This window comes from Condylura cristata, unplaced genomic scaffold, assembly GCF_000260355.1.
Source record: "Condylura cristata isolate star-nosed mole 26May11 unplaced genomic scaffold, ConCri1.0 scaffold00025, whole genome shotgun sequence".
Classification (NCBI taxonomy): Eukaryota; Metazoa; Chordata; class Mammalia; order Eulipotyphla; family Talpidae; genus Condylura; species Condylura cristata.
Window position 1 is genome coordinate 21,065,282 of NW_004567126.1, and position 14,001 is coordinate 21,079,282.

The following is a 14,001-nucleotide window of genomic DNA, read 5'->3' on the forward strand; positions in this document are numbered from 1 at the left end:
GGGGGCCCTGCCTCCTGGGTATTCAGGGCAGTGCTGTCCTGGCTGAAGGTGGCCACAGGCTGGCCCACTTCCTTCACACGAGGCAAGTACACTGTGAGCCTGGCACACAACAGGTGCTCAGTAAATGCTTCTCTTTTCTCATTGGGGTCCGAGGATGGGGGGCAAGGTCTCGCTTTCTTGTCACATAAGTGTGATGTGATATTCTTAGAGAAATACAGGTTTTCCCAAGAACATTTGGGAACAGTTTTCCAGGAAAATGAAGAGAGTTTTTTCCCCCTTTGGGAAACATCCATTTCCTTCTGCTGAAATTTTCCATTTTCCTCTCCGACTCTCATATATTTCAACATGATCATTACATCTTAATGCATCTTTATGTTCCTAAACTAATAGGGATATTATAAAAGGCCCTAAAAACAAGACCTTGCATAAATTTGGACCCTTTCGCATTTTCCCCTTGGTTTCAACATTTCTGGAACATTTCTGCCGCCTGCCCCATTGCGTCTCTAGATGAGGGCCCCAGGAGATGAGGCTGAGATGACAGATGGTAGGTGCTCCGAAATGTGGGAGCAGGGAGGAGGCTGCCAGCTGAACCAGGCCCGCTCCACCCCACAGCCATCCCTGGTCAGGCCCTGCCCATAGAGCAATGCAACCACCTGACCCCATCACCTTCAGCCAAGCTTTCAATTCTTAGGGCTCTTCCCTGGTCTGAGAGAGGAGAGCTTTCTGGCGACTGTTCTAGATTCCCAGGCTGAGAAAAGTAGTCAGGGCAAGGGGCTGGATCCTAGGCTGGGTACTTCTGTGAGTGGGAACAAAATCTATGCCTTTCTGCTTTCTCTCCCCCACAAGGATCTGGGAATACTTAGTTGTTGCGTGCCAGCTCTAGCCTTCTGTCAACTCTGGGATTCTTCTGATCTCCTCTGTCAGTCCATTGCATTTCCTTTTCAAAAACTTAAGTTGCCTCCTCCTGGAAGCCATCCCTGATTAACACTACTCATTCACTCAACACATACTTATGGAGTGTCTGCCTCATGTCAGGCACGATCCCGGCCGAGGGGCATCTTTGTGAACAGCACAGGTATGGTTCTTGCCCCCATGAAACTTAACATGGGGGAGACAGATAGTAAACTGAGAAATAGGTTCTGTGGGACACTAATGGGGGATCTTGGCCTGGCTGGAGAGGCAGGGAGGTCTAGTCCACTTTCAAATGATGAAATTCTGTCCTCAGAGGCAAGTTCGAGTTCTTCTCTCCACAAACTAAGGGTGTGCTCTGGGGCAAGTCACCTCTCTTTCAGTTCATTTTTTCTCATCCAACGAAGGAGGAGGTTTGGGAAAAAAAGTCCATTTCTACTCCAGAATTATTGTCTTTACTTACTGGCAAATCTACTTTCAGGTAAATTTACAAACCTATTTCATTATTTCTTATCTGATCATTATAGAAAAGCTTTAAAACTCCAATCAAGCATAAGAAAAAAATAAATGCATCAATACCAATATATAAGCAGACAAACGGCATACACTCCCGGGAGTTTCTGCTCGGGGTTGGAACCTGACAGTGGACCTGACCCTGGGTTCTGGGCTGCGCTGGCACTGCCACTCACCCCCTCCCTGTCAGGCACTGCAGGACGTTGGTGTTAGGAGAGAGGGGCACCCTCCGGAGTCCTGTGCCCCTTGGGGCCTCAGCTGCCCTCTCAGGACAGAAGAGCCTCTGAGGTGGCCTGGGCTGGTCTGGAGTTGGTCTGGCCTCACAGAGGAGGATGCCCTCCTCCCCCAGACTAAAGTTACAGTGGAGGCAGTTACCCCTCAGAGACTGAGGGACCCCTAGGGTTCACCCCCCCAACACTGCTGTGGGGGGTGCAGTGCAGCATGTGGCCAAAAGATGGCAGCACTGCACTGCCTCAGGCCAGGCAGCGGAAAGTGCCCAGCATGTGGGTGTGTGACTGGCCTGCCAAGGGGGCTCTTTCTTTGTCCTCCAAAGCTTTGGGCCAGGGTGGGGGTCAGGCAGGGTGCTGTGGGAGGACCATGGCTCTGGCTGGGCCTCACATAGGGTGGCTCCTGTGATCTTGGTCCACAGTTCTGGGGCCTTGGCCTTGGCCTGCTTCGTGCATGGCTCCCTAAGCCTCCCGGGTCAATGTAGGACTAGTCCCTCAGATAGGTGATGTCTGTGGCCAGTGCCACCTGCCACCTGCCCTCCCATTACCATCACAACTGTCGTCTAGTGTAGATACCAGGGCTGTGGGAGCGACAAGCGCATCTGAGGTATCAATTCAGTCTCGCTGTCTGGCCTCCAAGTCCAGTTCCAACACTTGCTGGCTGGGTTCCCTTGGGTGAGTAACTTACCCTCTCTGAGTTTTCACAACTTTAAAAGGGGGCGATCAGATAATGTTAGGTTTTATTTTTTTTTAAAAAAAGATTTATTCATTTTTGCATACACAACTGGCCAGAGGTGTTGGGCCAGTGAGAGGCTTCACTGGAGACTGAGTGGGGAGCAGAACAGGCAGATCAACGATGTACACTGCTGAGGGGAGCAGTGGGTGGGTCAGGAGAGGTCTGCCGGGCCATGTGGGTCACCTCCGGGGCGGGGGATCGAACTCGGACTGAGGCAGCCTGAGGCGGCTGCGGCCAGCTTGCCTGCTGCGTCTTAACCCGCTGCGCCACCAGAGAGGACCCTTCAGTGTTATTTTTACTAGCTATTTTAACAACACCTCCAAATGCCTTCTCCTCTCTTGGTACATTAGGCCAATTCACAAGTATTTCTTGAGGTCCTGCTCCCTAATTGTCCCCTTTTCTTGCACCCCTACTCCCAAGCGCCCCATCGCTGCATCTTTCCCCTAGCAACAGCTCCGCGACACTGCCGTTTGCTAACTGGTAGGCCCTGTGCTGGGCACTACGCATGCGCTCCGTTTATCCTTCTAAGAAACGGTTGAGGCGCCGCCTTCTAGAAATGGGGAAACTGGGGTTCAGGCAAGGAAAGTCGCTCACGGTCACACAGAAGAGCCAGGCATCCCAGGCCCTCAGTCTCTTCTTCAGACCCCTTGGCCTGCCTGTCCTGCTTAGATGGGCTGGCTTTTCCTGTGCTGATATTGGTCAGGGCCTGGGTCCCCCTTCTCTGGGGTTCTGAGGCTGCGACGCCCCAGGATGCTCTCGGTGCCTTCCTGAGCTCCTGGGGGGGCGGGGGCGGGGCCGGGAGTGGGGGCGGGGCGGAGACTGGCTGCCCTTGGTTGCGTGTCCTCCGACCAGGCAGAAGGGGGACGGGATAACTTCTGAAGGCTGGTGCCCAGCTCCGCCTGGTGCCCCCTGCTTGTGCTGACTTGTTAGGCCGAGGGAGCTGACACCCTAACAGCGCCTGTCAGACTCCAATGAGTTGATGATGTGGAAACTGGTTATTAAGTGTAATAACAGTGGTTTGGTTTTTCCGCGGGCCTGCCTGTAAGTGCCTAAGTGACAGCTGGCTTGTGCGGTGGCACTGCATTCTAAATGGCCTGAGGATGGGCCTTGGGGGGCGAGGGGGGGCTTTTGAGTCTTTGGATGGAGGGAGTTGGGGTGCTGCTGCGACTTCTCTGTGGACCAGGCCTCTCAGCCCAGATGGCAGGATGGGCGCTGGGCCCTGGGCTGGATGGGTGTTTGTGTTTGGACTCCACACCAGCCAAGCAGGTCCTCATAGACAGGATTCCCCCCAACCCCGACCTTTTCCCTGGGTCAAGGATTGGAGACCTGGGGTCTCAGCTTTGCCCCTAATTTCTTGTCATCTCAGGAGTATGACTTCACTCTGAGCCGTCCCACTTACATACCCAACCAACAGCTTGGACAGGGTTAATTTATTCACTTAACTGCAAGTATCAAGCCAATGGACAATGGAGAGAAGCTTGCTGGTGGATTTAGTTTGTTCACACTCAGTGCTTTCCATTCAAACACCAATATTTAAAATTCTAGGCTTTTGCATAGAAAGCCACATTTGTGGCTTTTCAATAGAAGCCACATTTCAAAAATTGTAAGACTGGTGACATGGAGTCAGCCTGCACACTTGGGGACTATTGGCGGTAGGAATACCCTGCTTGGACAGAGTTTCTATTTTCCAACTTGCTGTAGTCCCCACTGCTCCCGCTAGCATTTCCCACAGGTAGCTGAGTGCCAGCGGCCCCCTGACTTGTACCAGATGTACCTTACTCCTCAGGCCTCAGGGCCTGGCCCTCGTTAGGCATCCACTAGGCCTGTCTTGTGCGCAGCTTTATGCTTTTTCACTTCAGAAATGATGTTGATAAGTCAAAGCGCTTAGAACAGGGGATGATACCGATATGTAAATATTTTTAATTTCAAAAAATCACTACAGTCTATAATCTGAACCTAAAGGGATAATAGACATCTCCAGCACTTTTCAGTTTACAAAGCTAGGTCTCTGAGATACCCTGATCTTCTCCGCCTCAACTGCAATAATGAAATGCTTCATTCAAGATAATCTCCATTTCTCTGCACAGGTCTGGAGCAGAGATTCCCTCTTCCCTATCCTCATGGTGCCCCAACCTAACAACCTAACCCTACAAATAGCTCAGCCCCCCCCGAGTATGTGTGTGAATGGGGTCTGTCACAATCGAGCCATGTACTCTCTGCCTCAGTCTCTTCATTTAGGAAATAAGCCATTACTTGTGGAAAATGTTATATTTGTGGTTTGAGATTTTTAAGTTACCAGTTCCATGAGTGACCTTGGACAAGTCACTTCATCTCTGAGTCTCTTCCTCTGAAAAAACTGGGGATAAATACTAGCCACCTTGTATAGGAAAGTGTGTTCTGGAAGTGGAATATGCTATATAAATTAACAGTTTTTTAAAAAAGATTTATTTATTTATACATACAGAACAGGGGTACAGGCCAGAGGCTCAGGGGCAGTGAGAGGCTTCACCAGAGACAGAGTGGGGAGCAGAACAGGCAGATCGATGAAGTACACTGCTGAGGGGAGCAGCAGGCAAGACAGAGGAGGTCTACTGCGCCATGTGGGTCATATCCCAGTCTGGGGATCGAACTCACACCAATTCTAAGCCGTTGCGCCACCAGGGAGGGCCCCATCAATTAACAATTCTTATTACTCATTTTGTAAGTGTAAATTAGCAGATTTCTCCCCTCCCATGCCAAGGGACTGGTAAGAGAATAGCATACAGAGATACCCGTGGCGGCACCTTGGGAGGGAAATTCTTTGAGTCCACAAGGGGTTCTTGTCTTGTGACTAGTAACAGAGTTTACCAAGTGGCCTTGGCCGGGAGCCTAGAGGTGCAGCAGCTGCTGAGACTCCAGGCTCTCTCCCCTCATGGCCCCAGGTGACGCCCTTCTTTTTCTTCTCCATGCTGAGTGGCTCTGCCCTGAGGTCGTGGCTCAATCAGTCTCCTCACCTGAGTCTTCCTGGCCAACCAGCTCTCTCTGTGCCCCTTACTGCCTGGCTTTCTGGGTGGCAAGGGTCACTGAATGCCCATCTCTAAGCGGCTTTAGCAATCCCCTAATGACTCATTCAGGGACAAATTATTTTTTGAACCCCTTCCCATGTCCAGGTAAATGGACCATGTACAGAATAGGTATCGTTCTGGAAGTCAGTGATAAAAAGACAGATGAGCCTGTGATTTGTGAAACTTTTAGGCAGAGAGAGATAATGCATATGCAAGCAGATAAATGAGTCCAAAGATGATTTATATACTGCTAGGTCCCACGAAGAAATCCCAACAGAGACAATATTCTCCCTAGGGACTGGGATGGTGAGGAGGGGGGTCAGAAGCCCTCTTGCAGGAGCTGACATATGAGCTGAGACTTGAAAGATGAAAGAAGCGACCGTGGGACAAACAGCTAGTGGGGTTGAGCTTGGCTTCTGCAGACTCCATAATTAATGAATGAAGAACAGAGAGGGCGAGTGTCTTGTCCCGGCTGCACAACCAGCCCCGCAGAGCAGGACTGAAACCCCATATTCTGAATTCCCAGGCCAATTCTTCCTATGCGTTCCTCTTTAGGAAATGCTGGCCTCCCCCGAACTCCCTACATGTCGGTCTTCTCTTTGCCCCCCAGCTAGGCTCCCCCCCACCCCCACATTCCCCTTCCTCCTGGCACAGCTGCAGTCCTGCTCCAAGCCTGCCCTCCGGAGGTAAGGGGGGACCAGGTGAGAGTGGAGGGAAAACAGAGCGGCCAAGTGGTTCCTGCCATTAATTGCTCAGAGCAATAAACCCAGCGGAATCCCAGCCTTCAATGGCCTCATTTAATTAATGCTAAACGACTGTGGGACCCTTATGGATTTATACATTAGATCCACATTAACACCAAATCGTTTGATCACGAATAACTGTTAAAATAATGAACACAGGCACTTTACCACTAGATGAGAAGGATGTGACCCAGGCTCCTGTCTAGCTCCAGGGTCAAAGCATTCTTCTCAGAGCTCTGCCTCCATGACCCCTCCTACCCCCCTGATTATTCTGTAAGCCATTCTTCCCAGAAGGCATTTGTAAAGCTGTCCGTGTGCCCCAGATGGTACCCACACTCACGTGTGTATGTGCATATGCACACGTGCGTGCGATCATGTGACCTAACTCCCCTCTGGGACCTTGCCATTTAGATGGGTTGGCGAGGTGTGCCCTAGACCATGAAGCACAGTGCCCATTGCATTTGCCAAACTCGTACAAAGTGTGTGCTTGGCAGTTAGCTTATTTGATGTTCTCACTGTCCATATAGAGAAACTTAGGGAGATAATGTGGCTTGCTCGGGTCATCCTTACCTTAGTAGGGTAGCTCAGTGGTGAGCGCTGAAGCATGGGAAGGGACATGATGAAGGCACAAAGACAGACCCAGCACCACTGAGGGCACCAGCATGAGGCTGGCAAGGTTCCTGGCACAGCGTTTAGAGGAACATCACTCTCAGCTGTCAAGTCTTCAATTTCAGGGCCCTGGGAATGACACCTCCTTAAATGTTGCTCCCTGGGTGCCTCCCTGGCCTCACCCTAGACCCTGCCCTTGCTGGAAGATTATTAGAAGCTACATTGTGCTGTGCCTGGGCGTCAAATGGAGCAGTGACAGCAGGAATGCAAGAAGCAGGTCAAAGCTGACAGATATTGTGAAGAAGAACTAGCCGACCTCGGTGGCAGACTGGCCATCAAGGGTAAGAGAAAGGGACATTTTCAAGCTATGAAGTGACCACGAGGCTGTTGGAGCACTGACAGGAACACAGAACAGGGTTAGAACTTACCAGCTGACTTGTGATTTTGTCTTTCTGGTGGGTGTTGTTCAGTGTTCGCCTGTTCTACATTTTTCACTAAACTTTTCCTTATTGTAATGTAACACACAGAGAAAAATGTACATATGTATTCTAAGTGGTAAGGTTTTTTAAAAAAATGAACAAGTCATACTATCCAGAGCTCTGAACATGCCAGGCATCCCAGAAATCCCTGTGGTGCCCCCTCTTGTTTCTTTCTCTATTGTGGGTTACCACTGTCCTGACTTCTAAAGCCATAGATTATTTTTGCTTGGTTTTGTACTTTATATGAATGGACTCTCATTTATATTTGCATCTGGCTTCCTTCCCTGAATATTATGCATATAGGATTCATTCACTTGGTGAATAATTGTAGATTGTTCATTGTGCTCATGGTATAATAGCTATTGTCTGAATATACCATGATTTATTGACCGGTTCAACTGTTGACCAGCATCTGGTAGTTTCCGGTTTTGAGCTATTATGAACCGTGCTGCTGTGGACATTTTTGTGCATGTCTTTTGGTGACAGAGTGAGTACATCTCTTCCGAGTAGACTTGAAAGAGCAAGTCTGTGTTGCGGTGGGGGAGTGCATGTCCAGTTGTAGTGGACGCTCTGCTGGCTCATTCCTGTCAGGAATACATCAGAGCATGCCCTTCAAGAAACAGAAGCCAAGATGGCATTAAAGATGCAAGAGCTTTATTGGAGGAATCCTGTGAGGATGAAGAGGAGGGAGCAGGAGTAGGGAGGAGTAGGCTTAGGGCCTCAGCCTAGATCTGCCCTTGTGAAAGGAGAGGAGGAAGGAGGAAGGACGACTGGATAACTACAATCTGAGACCCAGTGTAGCTCTATAAAGGCAATGACCGGGCTGATGGACAGTCTCAAGCCGGTCCCCAGTAAGAAGAAGCCTGAACAAATACCAACTGTGTTCTGTCATTGGCCAGGTGCAGCCTGAGGGCCATGGTCCCAGCAATAAATGGTTTTAGATGTGGAGCAGTGACAGCTGTGTCCCCTGCAGCAGGGGAACAGAGCTGCGCATGCTCATGGCTGCCATGTGAGACTTATGAAGCCTGTGGGTGATTGACAGATGCACAGTGAAGTGCTTGAGAGCCTCAGTTTTGTGTTCAACCAGTCAAGCCTTAATAGAAATCACTTGCTCGCTGTGTGATCTCACATAAGTTGCCTAACCTCTCTGAACCTCAGTCTCCTACTCAAAACAATGGGATAATGACTAGTTCCTATGATTGTTGTAAGGGTTAGATAATACAGTAGTTCTCAATGCAGTCATCAGTCAATCCATAGTAGTAGTTTACTGTTTATCCAGTGCATTATTGAACAGCTTTAATATGCCTGGTCCTGTCTAGACTTGGTGGACCCAACAATGAGCAAATACATACTAGAGGGAGGTTGGCAGTCAAGAGACAGCTAAACAAAACATACAGGATACCAGAGAGTTATAATGGTGACGGAGAAAAATAAACCAAGAAAGAGGGAGGTCTCCGTCCTTGGTTAACAGAGTGGTCGAGGAAACCTCCAAGTAAGTGACATTTGAGCAGAACGTCAACACAAGTGAGGGCCAAGCCATTCCGAGGAAGGGATGAGTGTGTTTCAGGCCAAAGATTTCAGTGTCGTGTCCAAGTGTGCGTGGCCTGTTAGAGGAATAGCGTGGAGGCAGGTGGGCTGGAGCAGAGTGAGGGAAGCAGAGGTACTTGGAGAGGAGGCTTGGAGAAGTATTGGGCAGGAAGTACAGGATCTTGTGTGCTTCAATTTGAGCAGGATGGGAAGCTGGTGTAGATTTTGTAGGCTTCCTGTTTCTCCACATTCTGTCAAAACTTGGTATGAAGATTTCATGTCAATATTAAGGCTGCAAAGTGGAATTTCCTTTTTTTTTTTTAAAGATTTATTTATGCATACAGAACTGGGGTACAGGCCAGAGGCTCAGGGATGGTGAGAGGACTCACCAGAGACAAAGTGGGGAGCAGAACAGGCAGATAGCTGAAGAACACTGCTGAGGGGAGCAGTGGGAGGGTCAGGAGAGGTCTGCTGTGCCATGTGGATCACCTCCCAGACTGGGAATCGAACTCATGCTGAAGTTGCTTTAGCTTCTTAGTGCTGTGCTTTAACTGGCTGCACCACCAGGGAGGACCTGGAATTTCCTTATTTTAATGTGGATTTCTTATGCTATTGAAGCAGAATAGTGCTTTCTAAAAGTTTCACTCATTTGGGTCTCCCTTGTAGGATTGCCTATTCACATCCTTTGCCCATTTCTCCTTAGGGTTTTCTGTTTGTTGATTTGCAACTTTCTTGTATTTTGTAAATAGTAATCTTTAAAGACTGTAAACTTTCAAATATTTTTTTTGACTCAAGTTATAGCTTGTTAATTTTGGCCACATCCTCTATAGTAGATTGATTAGTGTCTTCCGAAAATTCATGTCTACTTGGAACCTCAGAATAAGGCCTTATTTGGAAATAGGTGCTTTATAGACATAATTGGTCAAGAATTTTGAGATGAAATCATCCTGAATGTGGGGTGGACTATAAGTTCAAGGGCTGGAGTCCTTAAATGCAGAGGAGAGGACACAGAGGCACATAAAGAAGGCCACGTGTGGGCAGAGGCAGAGGTTGGAGCTATTCTGCCATAAGCCAAGGGATGTCTGGGCCCTTGAAGATGGAGGAGGCAAGGAGGCAAGGCTCTCCCTTCCTAGTGCCTCCAGAGTGCATGGCCCTCGGACACCCTGACTTTAGATCTCTAGGCTCCAGAAGTGTGAGAAGATAAACTTCTGTTGTTTTAGGCACCCAGCTTATGGATGCTCTGACAGCCCTTGGAAACTTAACAGATTTTCCTTGACTTAAGGTAGATTTATTTCCCTATAAACATCTTCAGTTATGCATAGAAATTTACATGGTAACTTCTCAGGACTCTTTCAGTTGCAAGGGATGGATTGAAAGTGATACTACAAGATAGGAGATTAGTGTAGGTAGCCAGGAAGAACAGGGCTAACACAGAAGGGCAGAGGGCACCATCGGGTCTCCCTCTCTCGGCCTCAGCCTTCTTCTCTCTTACTAGAGGTGAGCTTCTTCCCTGGGTTGGGGTGAAAGGGTCATGGGAGGAGTGACCCCAGGTTGGCTTGGCCACAGGGCGCTCTGGGCTCAGTTATCCTTGCACAGGACCTGAGGACAGAGAGTGCCGTCTCCCCCAGCGCCCACCTGTGAAGGTCAGGCCAGGGCTCTGCCTGTCCCTCCTTGGGCTGTGTGTGTGTTCTAAGGGTCGCCTCTGTGGTCCGTGTGGTCTGACCTAGCCTGGGGTCTCACCGGAGCCCAGGTAACTGCCGCCCTGCTGGACCACTGCTGGAGCAGGGAGACAGTCAGGGTGCTGGAGGAAGGAGGGACATGACCGAGAAAGCGGGACAGGGCCGTGAGACAAGGCCCCAGCCTCCGCCACACCTGGCCAAACACCAGAATGCAGAGTGTGAGTCTCCTCCAACCTGCAGACTTCTCTCTGAGCATCTTGAGAACCACTGACTCCCCCTAGACTTGTGACGGGGTTCCCTCCTGATAAATCCACACTAACTTGACTTTAACTTTCAACTTGTGAGTCGAAAATGCATGTAATGCGCCTGACCTGCTGGGCACCACCGCTGGCCTCCCCTACCCTGACTGTGCTCTGCACATTTACGGTAGCCTGGTCTGGGCGAAGCCATCTAACTCAGCCCATTTTACAGTGAAGCGCTGAATATTGCCAGTTTAGCCACTACCATGTTGAACCTGAAAAACAGCCTATAGAGTTGTTGGTTGTTTAACTGCATGATCATGCAGCTGGTTGGGAGCGTTGGCATCACAAGAGAGCATCATACTGCGTGACACTGGTGCAAGAAGAGAGAGAAAATCAAAACTGAAGGACAGGCACATCTGAATGTATATCACCTTAGCACCATCATAACGTCAAACTATTGCAAGTTGAGCCATTTAACTTGGAGACGGTCTGTACAAACTTTGCTACTAGGTTTGAGGTGCTGCAAAACACTGACAAATGAGGCGGTGACTTTGGAATTGGATAATGGGCAGAGGCTAAGGGAATTTTGAGGTTCATTACAGAAACACCTAGAATGCATTGAGGCAATTGTTGGCAGAAACATGAATGTCAAAGGAGAGTCTAGTGAGGCCTCAGACAGAAGTGAGGAGCATTGTTGAGAAAAGTCGCTATCATTTTAGAGAATACAAATACCAGCACAAGCAGATGTTCCTGGAAATATGAAGGTCAGAAGTACTTCTGAGTCCTCAGAAGGAAATGGGGAATGTGTTACTGGAAACTGGAGCAAAGGCAATTTTTATTATAAAATGGTAGAGAACGTGCATGATTTATGTTCTGTTGGTAAAAAGCAGAAATCATACTTGGATATTTAACTGAGGCCGTTTACAAGCAAAGAGTGGAAGGTGTGCCTGCTTTCTCTCTGCTGCTTACAGATCCAAAGGAAAGAGCTCTGCTGAGGAAGGAACTGTTAAACACAAAATGGTCAGCACTTGATTATTTGGGAGGTGTGGAGCTTATCCAGATTGCTAAGATTGGGGAATTCACTGTTGAGAGAGCATGAAGGGTGTGGCTGAAATGGCTGAAAACCTTTGGCTGAAGGGGTTATGGAGGTAACTAGTGGATCCAATTAACCAGCTCAGCAGAAGCCAGGAAGGTGATGGGGCTACCCAGGCCAAACCTGTGTAGAATCTGTCTGATGGCATAGGGCCACCTTAACGTACACGGGAGACTCACAACGTCTGCAAGAATGTTGTACCAGCAGAAATGCTGCCAGCTTGGATTGAAATAGACAGAAGCTGCACACAATGAAGGAAGCTTGTCAGACTTCTGAGATTCAGAACTGGGCAGGCCCTAGTTAATAGAGCTTCTCAGCTGGCAAACATGCTCCCAAAGAAAACTGTTCAGGAAAAAAAAAAAAAGCAATTGTAATGAAGTCAAGACAAAAATCATTGACCAGCTATAAACCAGAGGCATTCTACAGGGTGGGAAGGGGGATGGGATCAAAACTGGGTGGGAAGAACACACAGGAGTCTGCTAATGGCACATGGGTGAATTGGTGGTAGGAAGTCCACAGGGATGACAACTGAGATGAGGAAATGTACAAAATGAAGATTGATGTAAGAAAGAAAAAGAGAGAGAGGGACAATCCTCTTTGACAACAAAAAGAGAAAACTATGAATGAGTGAGGGCAGATCTACAGAAGCAGAGGCGGATGCCAGAGAGACAACAGCTATCAGTGTAGGTCTGGAGGACAGACCATCAAGCCAGAGAATGGATTTCATGTCCTGAATCCATAAGAGTTTGCCCTTCTGGGCTTCAGATTTCTTGGGAAAGATGACTCTTTTATTCCTTTAAATTTCTCCTTTTGGTAGTGGGAATGCCTATCTTGTGCCTGTTCATCATTGTATTTTGGAAGCAAATTGTTTTCTAGTTTCCAGGGGCACAGATGGAAAGAAATTTTGTCCCAGAACAGATTAGACCTGAAGTGTCACCCATATCTGATTTAGATGATGAGATTTGGGCCCTTTTGGGTTGATGGTACTTAGATTAGATTTTAGACTTAGAATTATTGCTGAATGAGTGAAGACTTGAGCATGTTGGGGTGGTATGAAGTATTTTCCATATGAGAAGGATGTGAATTTTGGGGGTGAGGGGGATAACAGGAATACTGAAGTGGGTTGAATACGATTCCACAAGAAGATATGTTGAAATCCTAACTCCTGGCACCCATGAAAGCGTAATTCTTATTTGGAATTATGATCTTGGGGATGGTCTTTTGTAATGTAACCAAGTAAAATGAAGTCTAGGATGGGCCGTAATCCAATATACCTAGTATCCTTATAAGAAGGAAGAACAATATAGGGAGATGATAGATAGGTGATAATAGAGACAGAGGTTGGACTTATATACCTACAAGCCAAAGAGTGTCAAGGATTGCTGGCAAACATCAGGAGTTAGACAAATCAAAGAAGGATCATTGGGACATTTCAGAGGGACACCTTGACTTTACACATCTACCGTCTAGAACTGTGAGATGAATTTCTGTTGTGTTAAGCCAGCCACTTTATGGTATTTTGTTATGATGGCCTTTGCAAAGCAATGTGGCATCCTTTGAGTTAATATTATGCTTTAATTTTAGCATAGACAAATTCAACAATTTTTGCCTAATGGTTTTTGCTATTTTGGTTTTCTTTATGAACTTCAGCCCTGCCAAAGATCCCAAGGGGAATTTTATTCTTTTTCATATTTAACCTTTTTGAGATTTTAAATCTATCTGAAATTGACCTTTTATATTGTATTACATGGAGGTTGTTTTTTTTTTTTTTTGTGAAGCAGCAACTAAATGAATTATCCTTTTCACATGTATTTTTAGTGCCATCTCTGGCACATATTAATTTTATACTCACACAGAGAGGTCTATATCTGTATTCTCTGTTCTTTGAATTTGAATTTCTAGAACCAAACTTTATAGAATTATATAGCTCTACAGTATATCCTAATAGCTAGATAGCAAATCACCACCTTGGTTTTTTTTTTTTTTTTAAAAATGATACAGCTATTTAACCATCCACCATTTTAGAAGGTAGCAGGTTATAAAATCAACACACAAAAGTCAGAGGCTTTCTTATACACAAACAACCAAGCAGAAGAAACAGAGATTAAAAAAAAACCATCTCCTTTTCAATTAAAACAAAAAGAATCAAATACCTGGGAGTCAACCTAACAAAGGAGGTAAAAGACCTCTACAAAGAAAA